Source organism: Hyperolius riggenbachi, chromosome 9 (assembly GCF_040937935.1).
Source record: "Hyperolius riggenbachi isolate aHypRig1 chromosome 9, aHypRig1.pri, whole genome shotgun sequence".
NCBI classification, from domain to species: Eukaryota; Metazoa; Chordata; class Amphibia; order Anura; family Hyperoliidae; genus Hyperolius; species Hyperolius riggenbachi.
Genome location: NC_090654.1, coordinates 238,102,461 through 238,116,839, shown reverse-complemented (window position 1 = coordinate 238,116,839; position 14,379 = coordinate 238,102,461). Strand labels below are relative to the sequence as shown.

The 14,379-nt window shown below is 42.4% G+C and overlaps 1 pseudogene; it reads right to left on the bottom strand.

The window, feature by feature from the left end:
- The window catches only part of LOC137533045 (small ribosomal subunit protein RACK1-like), a 384,907-nt pseudogene that overhangs the window by 314,363 nt on the left and 56,165 nt on the right, over positions 1–14,379 (bottom strand).

Sequence of the window (14,379 nt, the reverse complement as noted above, 5' to 3'; positions counted from 1 at the left end):
TATCTTCCATTGTATGTGTAAATGCATGTATGTTGTTTTCTCTTTTTCTGTGTTGTCTCTCTTCTGTTTTCTTATAGATGGCGGTCGACAAGTATTTTTCATGTGAAGAGGAGTTTGGCATTGGGTTTGTTATAACATGTATTTGTTCTTTCTCCTTGCAACTTTCATACTCTTTTTGTCTGACTTTTTTTCTCTTTTTCAGTATGATATGTATGCATATATAAACAATCTTTTTTTACAGGTCACTTTGTGTGCATTTCATGGGTAGTATTTTATATCTGTTATTGTATGTGGTAATGCATGTAAATTGGTATCTCTTTTTTGTGTTGTCTCTCTTCTGTTTTCTTACAGATGGCGGTCGACAAGTGTTTTTCATGGTGAAGAAGAGTTGTGCATGTGAATTGTTATGGCGGTGGCAGTTGGGCGTATTTGCTTCTTCACATTCACTGTGCAGATTTTGCACACTAACTGTTAAAGAAAATTGTTATAATTTAAGTAGGCCTCAGTTATTTGGACTGAGTTTAGGTAAAAGGCTTGTCCGCAGAGTATACCTTTAAAATAAATAGAGTTTCTTGTGATGCAGGCAGAAGCATCTCAGTGCAATAAAAAAACCGCGCTGATAAATATATGTGGGTGACAATAGTGGTGCGCTGCCCTATTAAATAAATAGTTCACAATGCAAGCTCGGAGGCTGCGCACAAATGTTCACTGTAATCAAGTCTCTATTATCTGCATTAGATGCAATCCTATAGATGGAACAGTTGCACACTGTTGATCCAATATACAGACAATCCAGTGCTTTTTCCTAAGCTGCAGGCTGGCACTGTTCACCTTCAGTGAGTTATCACCACCACCACACCCCTCACAGTGGGCACTCACCGCAATAATATGACCCTCTATTAGTTGGGTCTTCAGCGCTTATGGGGTCATCAGGCCGCCCCTGCCACTCAGGAACTTTATCCACTCAGTAGAGCTTGTACAGGATCATATACACTTCTTAAAACATGTAGAACATGAACAGATCTCTCGTAGCGTAATACTGTAAAAACAAATTTATTCTCAAAGAAATGCGCACTTACAAACATGAGGCTTGGTGTTGGGCACAGAGTTTTAGTGGGCTCTACCCCAATCGTAGGCCGCCGGATCGGCTTGCTGCGCTAATTAGGTCCGCCTCCAGTGGTTCTCCACCTTGCCCCTTTAGTGTTTGTGAGCTTGCTAAAAATATGGTCGCATAAGCTTGACCGGTTTCGTCGCCTCAGCGACTCCTCAGAAGCATGTGCGGCCTAGATGCTAAATTGTTTTTATACCTAACCATCGGATCCATTTCCTCCCTCTCTGCCCTCCCTCTTCCCCGGAAGTTCTAAGTTACCAAGCTGTCAGCCAATGGCCTTCCCGTATGTCCGGAAACTTGTTCCGGGTTCGGGTTGCCATAGTGACGCGGTTCCTCATCCCCCTCCCCTTACGTAGTGACGTCTAGGCAAGCCAATGGCAGCGTTATCGCCGCGCATGCGTATTGCGTATGGACAATGCGTCTGGTGAGCCGCTTGAATTGCGGCTGCGCATGCGTAGCTCGTATTGCACACGCGTGCCTCTATTTTCGTCCTCCTGTGGTCAACCATCACATTACACACCCCTATACTAAACGCGTGTGAATATTCAGGTGCCGCCATTGGCTTGCCTAGACGTCACTACGTAAGGGGAGGAGGATGAGGAACCGCGTCACTATGGCAACCCAAACCCGGAACAAGTTTCCGGACATACGGTAAGGCCATTGGCTGACAGCTTGGTAACTTAGAACTTCCGGGGAAGAGGGAGGGGAGAGAGGGAGGAAATGGATCCGATGGTTAGGTATAAAAACAATTTAGCATCTAGGCCGCACATGCTTCTGAGGAGTCGCTGAGGCGACGAAACCGGTCAAGCTTATGCGACCATATTTTTAGCAAGCTCACAAACACTAAAGGGGCAAGGTGGAGAACCACTGGAGGCGGACCTAATCAGCACAGCAAGCCAATCCGGCGGCCTACGATTGGGGTAGAGCCCACTAAAACTCTGTGCCCAACACCAAGCCTCATGTTTGTAAGTGCGCATTTCTTTTAGAATAAATTTGTTTTTACAGTATTACGCTACGAGAGATCTGTTCATGTTCTAGATGTTTTAAGAAGTGTATATGATCCTGTACAAGCTCTACTGAGTGGATAAAGTTCTTGAGTGGCAGGGGCGGCCTGATGACCCCATAAGCGCTGAAGACCCAACTAATAGAGGGTCATATTATTGCGGTGAGTGCCCACTGTGAGGGGTGTGGTGGTGGTGATAACTCACTGAAGGTGAACAGTGCCAGCCTGCAGCTTAGGAAAAAGCACTGGATTGTCTGTATATTGGATCAACAGTGTGCAACTGTTCCATCTATAGGATTGCATCTAATGCAGATAATAGAGACTTAATTACAGTGAACATTTATGCGCAGCCTCCGAGCTTGCATTGAGAAGCATCTCAGTGTCTGCTTGAAGCAGATGAATAACAAGCAGATACTGAGAACATGCCCCAGTCAAATGGACTACGAGAACAATCAACATAGGCCATGTTTACAAAATATCACATTCCTGTAAGTAAGTGAAAAGTGGTCATTAAATATTAATCGAGTAGGTGTGTATTATGACACCACGAGGGGTCGAAGCCAATAGTCGGGTCCGGGGGATGGCTAAGATGAGGTCACATTTAACTCTTTCCTAGTTGGTATTAAAGAGCCGGATGGGCTGACGGAGCTCACTCTGATTCCTACTTTCATGCTCTTCTATCTGCTGACTGGAACACCTAATAATTTACTTCTTTATGTAATCTGATATAATGTATGCTGTACATAGGTAGTCTAGAAGATGTAACTTAGAATAGACATAAGAGGACCTGATTATCTTCAGCAGGAAGATAACCACGCTGCTATAACGCAACATATAACGCAACATGAGGATTTGCTTGGCTAGGATATGATGAACTATATCTGTATAGCTGTGTACTTAATACACTCCATCAAACTTTGAAGAAGCCTGAGAAAGTCTATCTCCTGCTTGCTGTGATGAGTCGTGTGTGCAACTCTCGCTGATGAGTTTGCTGGTGCCGGAGGAAAAGGTGATTTATAACAGTTTATAACAAAAATAAATCTGGAGAGGAATAGGGTGGCTATTGGGGAGGAGGAGGCCACAGTACAGTGTGGGCCATTCATATGGATACACCTTAATTTGGCTATTTATATGGGTACATATTTGATGTGAATGGTGAAATTAACAAACAAAACCACCACTATTGGTCTGACACTAACCCACATTGGATAGATCACTCTAAGACTGTTGGTACAAAAAAATTGATGGTATGATGTTGTATATGGGGTGTATACATAGATCAGGTGTATCCATATAAATGGCCCACCCTGTAGTATCCTTCAGTTTTGCAATGTGTTATATTTTATATCTTCCATTGTATTTGTAAATGCATGTATGTTGTTTTCTCTTTTTCTGTGTTGTCTCTCTTCTTTTGTCTTCCAGATGGAGCTGGAGAAATATTTTTTATGTTGATGAAGAGTTGGGCATGGGATTTGTTATAACATGTATTTGTTCCTTCTTTTTGCAACTTTCTTACACTTTGTGACTGTTTTTATTCTCTTTTCCAGTATAATATGTAAGCATATATAATCCTTCTTTTTTGACTGGTCACTTTGTGCATATTTCATGTGTAGATTTTATATTTGTCATTGTATGTGTTAATGCATGTTAGATGGTATCTCTTTTTCTGTGTTGTCTATCTTCTGTTTTTTTTCAGATGGGGTTCGACTAGTATTTTTCATGGTGAAGAAGAGTTTGGCATGCGGTTTGTTATCACATAACGTGTTTGCTCTGTCTCCTTGCAACTTTCTTGCACTTTTTGTTTGTTTTTTATTCTCTTTTCCAGTATAATAAGTATGCATATATGAATTATTATTTATTTACAGGTCACTGTGCGCATTTCATGGGTAGTATTTTATATCTGTTTACATCTTTATATCTCTTTTTTTTGTGTTGTCTCTCTTCTGGTTTCTTACAGATGGCGGTCGACAAGTATTTTTCATGTTGAAGAAGAGTTTGGCATCGGGTTTGTTATAACATGTATTTGTTCTTTCTTCTTGCAACTTTCTTACTCTTTTTCTCTTTTCCAGTATAATATGTATGCATATATCAACAATCTTGTTTTACAGGTCACTTTGTGTGCATTTCATGGGTAGTATTTTATATCTGTTATTGTATGTGGTAATGCATGTAAATTGGTATCTCTTTTTTTGTGTTGCCTCTCTTCTGTTTTCTTACAGATGGCGGTCGACAAGTGTTTTTCATGGTGAAGAAGAGTTGTGCATGTGAATTGTTATGGCGGTGGCAGTTGGGCGTATTTGTTTCTTCACATTCACTGTGCAGATTTTGCACACTAACTGTTAAAGAAAATAATCTGGAGAGGAATAGGGTGGCTATTGGGGAGGAGGAAGCCACAGTACAGGGTGGGCCATTTATATGGATACACCTTAATTTGGCTATTTATATGGGTACATAATTTTATGTGAATGGTGAAATTAACAAACAAAACCACCACTATTGGTCTGACACTAACCCACATTGGATAGATCCCTCCAAGACTGTTGGAACAAAAAAAATGGTATGATGGTATGATGTTGTATATGGGGTGTATACATAGATCAGGTGTATCCATATAAATGGCCCACCCATTCTCTGAAGGCTCTTTCTATCATGAAAAGTTTTCCCACATTCTGAACATGACAGAGGCTTCTTACCCATGTGTCTTGTCATGTGCTGCACAAAAGTCAGAACATGAATATGGTTTGTCACCTGTGTGCGTTTTTCGGTGTCTATGAAACTTGCCTCTATCATATAAATCTTTCCCGCACTCTGAACTTTAAAAAGGCCACTCCCCAGTGTGTTTTCTCATATGTCCATGAAGGTTTCCATTCTGAGTAAATAATTTCCCACACTCTGAACATGAATAAGGCTTCTCGCCTGTGTGAGTTTTTAGGTGTCTCTGAAGGCTCTATCATGTAAAGTTTTCCCACAGTCTGAAAATGACCGAGGCCTCTTACCTGTGTGTCTTATCATGTGGATGCGTATGAGCTGTTTGTCCCTAAGCCTTCACAAATCTGCACATGGAGGTAAAACGTTTTAGCAATTTACTTAAGAAATGGTTCTTTACAGTAAGAGTGATTAAGATGTGGAACGCATTGCCACAGGAAGTAGTTATGGCACATTCTAAATCTGCATTTAACACTTGCCGACCGCGCACTCGTAACGTACATCGGAAAGTGGTAGCTGCAGGACCAGCAGCGCACATCTGTGTCGCCGGCTGCAGGCTAAATAATCAGGAAACAGCCGCTCGCGCGAGCGGCTGCTTTCTGTCAATTCATGGCGGGGGGCTCCGTGAATAGCCTGCGGGCCGCCGATCGCGGCTCGCAGGCTAAATGTAAACACAAGCGGAAATAATCCGCTTTGTTTACATTTGTACAACGCTGCTAACAGTAGCAGCGTTGTACCAGATCAGCGATCCCCGGCCAATCAGCGGCCGGGGATCGCTGTCACATGACAGGCAGGAGCCTGTTAGAGGCTGCACAGGACAGATCCGTTCCTGTACAGCCTTCGATCTCCGGGGAAGGGAGGGAGAGAGGAATCCTGCGGTGGAGGGGGCTTTGAGGTGCCCCCCCCCGCCAGCCACACGCAGGCAGGAGCGATCAGACCCCCCCCCCAGCACATCATCCCCCTAGTGGGGAAAAAAGGGGGGCGATCTGGTCGCTCTGCCTAATGTTTGATCTGCGCTGGGGGCTGTAGAGCCCACCCAGCACAGATCTCATTAATCAGCGCTGGTCCTTAAGGGGGGGGGGGGTAAAGGCTGGGTCCTCAAGTGGTTAAAGGGGGCTTAGATGATTTTCTTGCACTGAAAAACATCCATGGCTATAATTACTAGGTAATGCCCAGTGGTGTTGATCCAGGGATTTTATCTGATTGCCATGTGGAGTCAGGAAGGATTTTTTTCCATTTTAGGGCTAATTGGACTATGCCTTGTAAGGGTTTTTCACCTTCCTCTGCATCAACAGGGATATGTGAAGGAGCAGGCTGGTGTTGTACTTTGTTTACTGGTTGAACTTGATAGACGTATGTCTTTTTTCAACCCAAATAACTTGTAATTAGGTGCTTTACAAAAGTTTGAACATGAATTACAGTCCGTCACCTGTTTGAGTCTTTTGGTGTCTATGAAAGTTGCATTTGTCATAGAATACTTTTCCACACTCTGTGTCTATGAAACATTCATCCATTGTAGAAATCTTTCCCACATTCTGAACATGAAAAATGCCGCTCCCCAGTGTGTATTCTCTCGTGTCTATTAAGGTTTCCTTTCTCAGTAAAACATTTCCCACCCCCTAAACATGAATAGGGCTTCTCACCTATGTGAGGTTTTAGGTGCCTCTGAAGGCGCTTTCTATCATGTAAAGTTTTCCCGCATTCCAAATATGACAGAGGCCTCTTACCTGTTTCTCTTATCATGTACATTACAAAAGTTTGAACATACATATAGTCTGTCACCTGTGTGAGTCTTTTGGTGTCTATGAAAGTTTCTTCTGTTATAGAAAACTTTCCAGCACTCTGAACATGAAAAAGGCCGCACCCCAGTGTGTATTCTCATGTGTCTATTAAGGTTTCCATTCTGAGTTAAACATTTCCCACACTCTGAACATGAATAAGGTTTCTCACCTCTGTGAGTTTTTTTTAGGTGTCTCTGAAGGCTCTTTCTAACATGTAAAGTTTTCCCACATTCCAAACATGAGAGAGGCCTCTTACTTCCGTGTCTAATCATGTGCTTTACAAAAGTCTGAACATGAATACGGTCTGTCACCTGTGTGAGCCTTTTGGTGTCTATGAAAGTTTCCTTTATAATAGAAATCTTTCCTGCACTCTAAACTTCAAAAAGGCTTCTCCCCAGTGTGTTTTCTCACGTGTCCATGATGGTTTTCATTCTGAGTAAATAATTTCCCACACTCTGAACATGAATAAGGCTTCTCACGTGTTTGAGAATTTTTAGGTGTCTCTGAAGGCTCTTTCTATCATGTAAAAATTTCCCACATTCTGAAAATGACAGACGCCTCTTACCTGTTTGTCTTATCATGTGCTTTACAAAAGTTTGAACATGAACAGGATTTGTCACCTGTTTGAGTCTGTTGGTGTCTATGAAAGTTTCCTCTGTCATAGAAAACTTTCCCGCACTCTGACCATGAAAAAGCCGCGCCCCAATGTGTATTCTCATGTGCCTATTAAGGTTTCCCATCAGAGTAAAACATTCTCACCCTCAGAAAGAGCCTTCCGTGACACCTACAAAACTGACACAGGTGAGAAACCTTATTCATGTTGAATCATGAAACGTTTTCCCACATTCTGAACATGACAGAAGCCTCTTACCTCTGTGTCTCATCATGTGCTTTACAAAAGTCTGAACATGAATACGGTCTGTCACCTGTGTGAGTTTTTTGGTGTCTATAAAAGTTTCATCTGTTATAGAAATCTTTTCCCCACTCTGAACATGAAAAAGTCTCCTCCCCAGAGTGTATTTTCATTTGTCTGATAAGGTTTCCATTCTGAGTAAAACGTTTCCCACACTCTGAACATGAATACAACTTCTCACCCTTGTGAGTTTTCTTAGGTGTCTCTGAAGGCTCTTTCCATTATGAAAAGTTTTCCCACATTCTGAACGACAGAGGCCTCTTACCACTGTGTCTTATCGTGTGCTTTACAAAAGTTTGAACATGAATATGATCTGTCATCTGTGAGTCTCTTGGTATTTATGAATGTTTCCTCTGTCATAAAAATCTTTCCCGCACTCTGAAAAGGAAAAAGGCCGCTCCCAGTGTGTATTCTCATGTGTCTAGTAAGGTTTCCATTCTGAGTAAAACATTTCCCACCCTCTGAACATGGATATAGTCTGTCACCTGTGTGAGTTTTTTGGTGTCTATGAAAGTTTCCTCTGTCATAGAAATCTTTCCCACACTCTGAACAGCAAAAAGTCTCCCCCCCAGAGTGTATTTTCGTCTGATAAGGTTTCCTTTTTGAGTAAAACGTTTCCCACACTCTGAACATGAATACAGCTTTGTGAGGGTTTTTTAGGTGTCTCTGAAGGCTCTTTCTATCAGATAAGAGGTCTCTGTCATGGTTAGAATGTGGGAAAACTTGACATGTTTGTCTTCTCATGTGCTTTATAAAAGTCTGAACATGAATATGGTCTATCACCTGTGTGAGTCTTTTGGTTTCTATGAAAGTTTCCTCTGTCAGAGAAATTTTTCCCGCACTCTGAACTTCAAAAATTCCGCTCCCCGGTGTGTATTCTCACATGTCCATGAAGGTTTCCATTCTGAGTAAATCATTTCCCACACTCTGAACATGAATAAGGTTTCTCACCTGTGTGAGTTTTTAGGTGTCTCTGATTTCTATCATGTAAAGTTTTCCCACATTCTAACCAAGACAGAGGCCTCTTACCTGTGTGTCTTATGTGCTTTACAAAAGTCTGAACATGAATACGGTCTGCTACCTGTGTGCATTTTTCGGTGTCTATTAAGTTTCCTCTGTCATAGAAAATTTTCCCACTCCCTGAACATGAAAAAGCCCGCTTCCCAGTGTATATTTTCATGGGTGTATGAAGGTTTCCATTCTGAGTAAAATATTTCCCACCCTCTGAATATGAATAAGGCTTCTCACCTGTGTGCGTTTGTAGATGACTCCAAAGTGTACCTATGTAATGGCCCCCGGGAGACTGTGGCGCAGGATACACCTGGTATGGGTTATCCTGCTGCCGCACAAGTTTCCGGCGACATTAATTACTATTCCCCCTCTAGGTCCAAGTGGATAGTGGGGAATGATATAAATCGGCTTCTAGCTATTGCTGGAAGGTGCCTCATAGTGTTTTAAAATGTAACTTCTGCTCCATCTTGTGATGGCGCTGCAGTTACTCAGTGTTTCGCTGCTATAGCCGTAATTCCTATTATGGCCTATGGTGGTGTCCGGCTGCGCCCAAACCTCCTCGTCTCCAAAGGCTTTTCCAATCATGAAACATTTTCCAACTTTCTGAACATGACAGATCTGAGATATCAATAATCAATATTGCCAATAGAAGCTTTCCCTACCTAATCTAGGTCTGCTTGTGTAAAGAATAAATAACCCAACCTGGAGTATTTTTGAGCAGGGTCAGAGTAATATGTGCAGTCTCTCCCACTTAGATGAAGCAGCTGCCATGCATCCATAAGAAAACGTTTATTTGATTTAAATTTGAGAGCTCGTAAAGACCTATATGGTATGACTGATTTGCCTGTGGAGGTGTCAACGAGTGTTAATAATGGGACAATAATGTCTCCGCCAAGGACAATTATTCCTTTTGCAAAAGACTGCAAGGCATTTAGAACTTTGGACAAAAACCTCACCTGACCAGTATTGGGAAAGTATATGGTGGCCCCAGGACCCAGGAAAGGCAAATAAATCAGCGCTTGTCAGACTTGTCAAGGGAGGATTCCGGGAGACTTCGGGGAAGCCAGCGCTGGACTGCCTGCAGCTACAGGGGTGGGGGAAGCCTCACTGGTAACCTGAGGCTTCCCCCTCCCGAGGCGAGTACCCCCCCAGGGGAACTTTTTTTCGTTACAGGTTCTCTTTAAGAAGGCAACTTACACCATACTTGCCAGTGAGGTCTCCCTTCTTCCCTTTATGTACAATTTCTCATTATCTTGACATATAGCGTTCTTACTGTGTTGTCAGGCCTGCAGCTTTGTGTGTGGTAGAATACCAGGGACGCTACAGATTCCAGTTCACCTTTAATACAGATGAGTTATAAATAAGAGCTGGCATTTCAACTCTATGCCAAATGGATGTTCATGTGGATACAGTATAAAAACAGACGAGGAGGGGAAAAGTAATAAAAAGATAGAGTAGGGGAGAAGAGATTAAGAAATGAAATGAGAATAATGGTTCCCCCCTCCAGGCAGTGGCAACATAGAACAGGTAACATATACATGCTCATGCGGGGGCCACATTTATACACCAGGGGCATCATGCACGTCACCGCACATCAAATCTACTACAATGTCCCAACATTTTGCAGCATGTCCGATTAATTCATGCATAGTTGATCAGGAATGCTTTTGGTGGCACAGAAATTCATCTGTTTTGGTAATTATCAAATCGGATGGTCGATCGGCCACCAAATCTAGTAGTGTATGGCCATCTTGATACTTTGACCCATGAATCCTGAACAAGCATGCAGATCAGGTGTTAGACAAAAATTTGACAAGATTAGCTGCATGCTTGTGTTTCAGGTGCAGAATTCAGACACTCCTGACTAGAGAGATCAGCAGGGCTGCCAAGCAACTTGTATTGTTTAACGGCCTGTTTCCACTAGAGTGGAAACCGGGCCGAATCCACAGTTCCATGCCAGCAAATAGCACTAGGAATCTCTGCCATTGGGGATAATACTGCCGCCATCCGAACTGCTTGCCATAGCGATTCAGCAGACATTGCAGTCAGTTTTCATGTGAGTGGCAGCAACTCCCATAGCCATGCATTGCACATCTTCTGGGATTTGGCAGCATACTCGCAGAAAAGGAAGTGCCGTCGCACTTCTTGTAGGACGGGTCGCAGCTAGTGGAAACAAAGCCTCACAGGAAATATAGCAGCCTCCATATTCCTCTCACCTCAGGTTAATTTTCAGTATCTTTATTTTTATTTGCCTGATGTGCACTTTAATAAAGCCCTAACTATCACAAGCAGCCCCTCAGTAGTCAAGAGTGCGAGAGCTTTTATGACCCCTTTCACATTTACACCAAGACTAACAAAATGCCTGCTCGTTTTGTAAAAACTTCAGTTCTGTGTTAAAGTGTATCCGAGATGAACTTTTACTCATTGCATAATGGTGTACCTTTCCTATTGTTTATAGGGCATTCCTCAAGCCAAATACTTTTTTTGATTTTGTTTTAATGCTCTAATTGACAATAAACTAAACAAGCCTCGCCCACAGCTTTTCAGAGAGCCTTGGCATTTTTAGACAGTAGCAAGGGCTCATGGGAGCTCAGTCTGGACAGGAGGAGGGGGAGGTATTACTAACCAGGGATTTCATAGGCAGAGGGGAGGAGAGAGGAGGAGGGGGGATTCGTTTTTTTCACAGGCTGAGTGCTGAAGATGCAGATAAGCTTGCCTGTGTGTAATGGTTACAAACAAAATGGCTGCTGTCGTATCACAGGAAGAAATAATCATATTCTATTGAAGCTGTTTGCAGCTAGATTTGCTGTGTAAACTATCTAAACTTTAGATGAGATATATAGACAAGTTACTTGTTTTAGTTTTTCATCTCCGATCCACTTTAATGACATTTGCAGAATGAAGATTGCTGAATTTCATCTGCCAAATACCTGAAAAATGCACCACATTATTCCCATTTGTTTGAAAATGATGAGTCCTGAGTACAGGTTTACTGGGGTTAATGATTTTATTTTTAGTGTGATATGAGAGAAGGGTTTTCCCTATGACAGCAGTAAGGCTTCTTTTACATTGCAAGTCACCATTTTACTGGATGCCAGCAACACAGGAAGAAGACGTGCAGGAAAAAAAAAAAACGCAGTATGCAGGACTTTATCGCATGCAAAAAAAAAAATCAAAGTCGCATGTAAAAATTGCATCAAATTGGAGATGCAATTTGAGAGATAATTTCCGACATGACTGATCTGATTTCTGATAGTTTTTCTGATCGATATCTCATAGAAGTGAATGGAAATTGAGAAGAGAAGAAAGACTGGAAAATCGATCAAAAGATCGGACAGTAAATTGACTGAAAAATCTCATCGTGTATTCCCAGCATTACTCAGTTTCCACTGGGAATTAGCCAGAGAAGGCTAGAATGGGGAGGGGTCAGAAAGAGGACACTGCACAATATTGTACGGCTTGTAGTTCTTTGGGTGATGCCCAAAAGCTTGCATCATTTCCTGTATTGCACTGTGCTCATCCGACTCCTCAGTTTAGGTGCCCACTAATGATCCAACCTTTTTCATCCAATCTTACCATTTCTATGTAATATTGCCTAAATTATCCATTCAGTATATTCACTCAGTTTACCCTTCTACTACATAGATTTGGTAAGATTGGATGAAAAAGATTGGATCATTAGTGGCCATATATTTTATCATACCACGACAGACTCCTCAACACCTAATTTGCATATAACCATTTTGGTGACTGAGGCTAGGTTCACAGCCGGATATTGTGGTGGGACATTGTGGTGCGACTTTATGGGAGCATCTTCACACAAAGTCTCACTGCAATAGTGAGTATACAGTATGTAAAATTCGCAGTGCATTGGGATCCAACACTGTATGCAGTGCGTTCCTGCACAGAGGCAGTGAAGCATACTTTTCATTGACTGTATGCTTCACCATATCCTACCTAAAGGTCGCATAAGAGACAGTGCGACTTTCGTTGCTTTCCTGTAATACAGTGAACCCAACGCCCCACTGTGAACCTAGCCTGAAAGTATTCAACATAAAAGGAATTTCATCACTGCCAAAGCTTAGGTAAATGCCTTTGGCCATGAATCTGACACTCTGGCAATAACAAACCAGGATAGCCAACAGTGTAATGTGAATGTCCTGGCGTATCTGTATAAGAAGATTCACCAGAACTCCACATCAGCTAGTTTCTGGCGTGTAGCCCTGCAACCTACCAGAAAAAGGCCTCTGCATCATCTATGCACCAGAACCCAGTTGATTCAGGGTTCCAGTGATCTTAAATAGACAATGTGTTGGGGGGGAGGGAAAAAAAAAAGTATAATAATGCTTAAAGAGTCACTGTAACAAGAAAAACGTTCCCTAGGGCTACTCACCAGGGGACGGGGAAGCTTTCGGATCCTAATGAGGCTTCCCCTGTCCTGTCCCACGGGGGTCTCGCTGCAGCCCTCCAAACAGCGGCCCGACAGACCCAAAAGCCTGTTCAATATTTAACTTTCCAGGCTCCAGCGGGGGGGGCTCTTGCAGACTTGCGCCTGCGCAGTAGAGCGGCCCGACGGAGATCTGCTATTTCCGCCTATCTCCGTGGGAAGGAGCGGATACTGCGCCTGCGCTGGAGCCAAAAGGTAAATATTTACATCGCCGCCTCTCCGGGAGGATTTGCGCCGCCAGCGTGGGACCGAAGAGGACAGAGGAAGCCTGCCTCAATGTTAAGTATAGGAAAGTGGAAAACCACTCTGAAAAACGCTAGATCAGAGCGGTTTTCCAGGCGTTTTTGTTACAGAAGCTGTTCAGTAATAACTTTACTGTAACAATATTTGAAATGTGCTACACAAAAACGCTCTAAGAACGTTAGGCATGTTTAGAAAACATCCCTAAAATCGCTCTGAAATCTGCTTCAAAAATCTCTAGCGTTTAGCAGATCTGCTAGAGGTTTTTGGTGTGCACTGGGCCTAAGAGTCAAGTGCAGGAGGATGAGGGTCTTCCTCTATTACACATTCTTCATGCACAACCTGAACCAGCTTTGCAGGTAATAAACACCTCTGCATTATATGTGCACTTTACCCATGCCCTTCCTGCATGGCTGTTGTGAATCGGAGGATGTTGTGCAGAGTATAGTACTGCTGTATATGTTAATTTGATATTACATTTGGAGTCTGACTACAACTTAACTGATTTAACTGATTTCATGAGCAAAGGGCATCTGAAAAATCAAGCAGAACTGGTACAAGAGCCGACAGTGGTTACATGGGTTAACACTGAAATCCACCTGTTTACTTTAGAGTAATTTTATACAAGCTGTAACTTGTTTAATGTAATACAATACATATCGCTGAACTCTGGTGAATGTAATAAAATTGCTTTTTTTTACATGTTTGTGCATTGAGCAGAAACATCAGCTGATTTCCCAAAGCCCCTCTTTACATCTTGGAGACGTGGTCAGCTTGGTCAACTTGGTAACTGATAATGACAGAAAAATTTAATTTTTTCCCCCCTAACTAGAGATGAGTCAATAGATTGATGCATGATTATGCAAATTCTGATTTCAAATATATGCATCTTAAAAACAGACATCAAATTCCATTTTACATAGTTACATAGTTATTTTGGTTGAAAAAAGACATACGTCCATCGAGTTTAACCAGTATGAAGTACAAAACCAGCCTGCTCCCTCACATATCCCTGTTGATCCAGAGGAAGGCGAAAAAACCCTTACAACGCATGGTCCAATTAGCCCCAAAAGGGTAAAATTCCTTTCCGACTCCAGATGGCAATCAGATAAAATCCCTGGATCAACATCATTAGGCATTACGTAGTAATTGTAGCCACAGATGTCT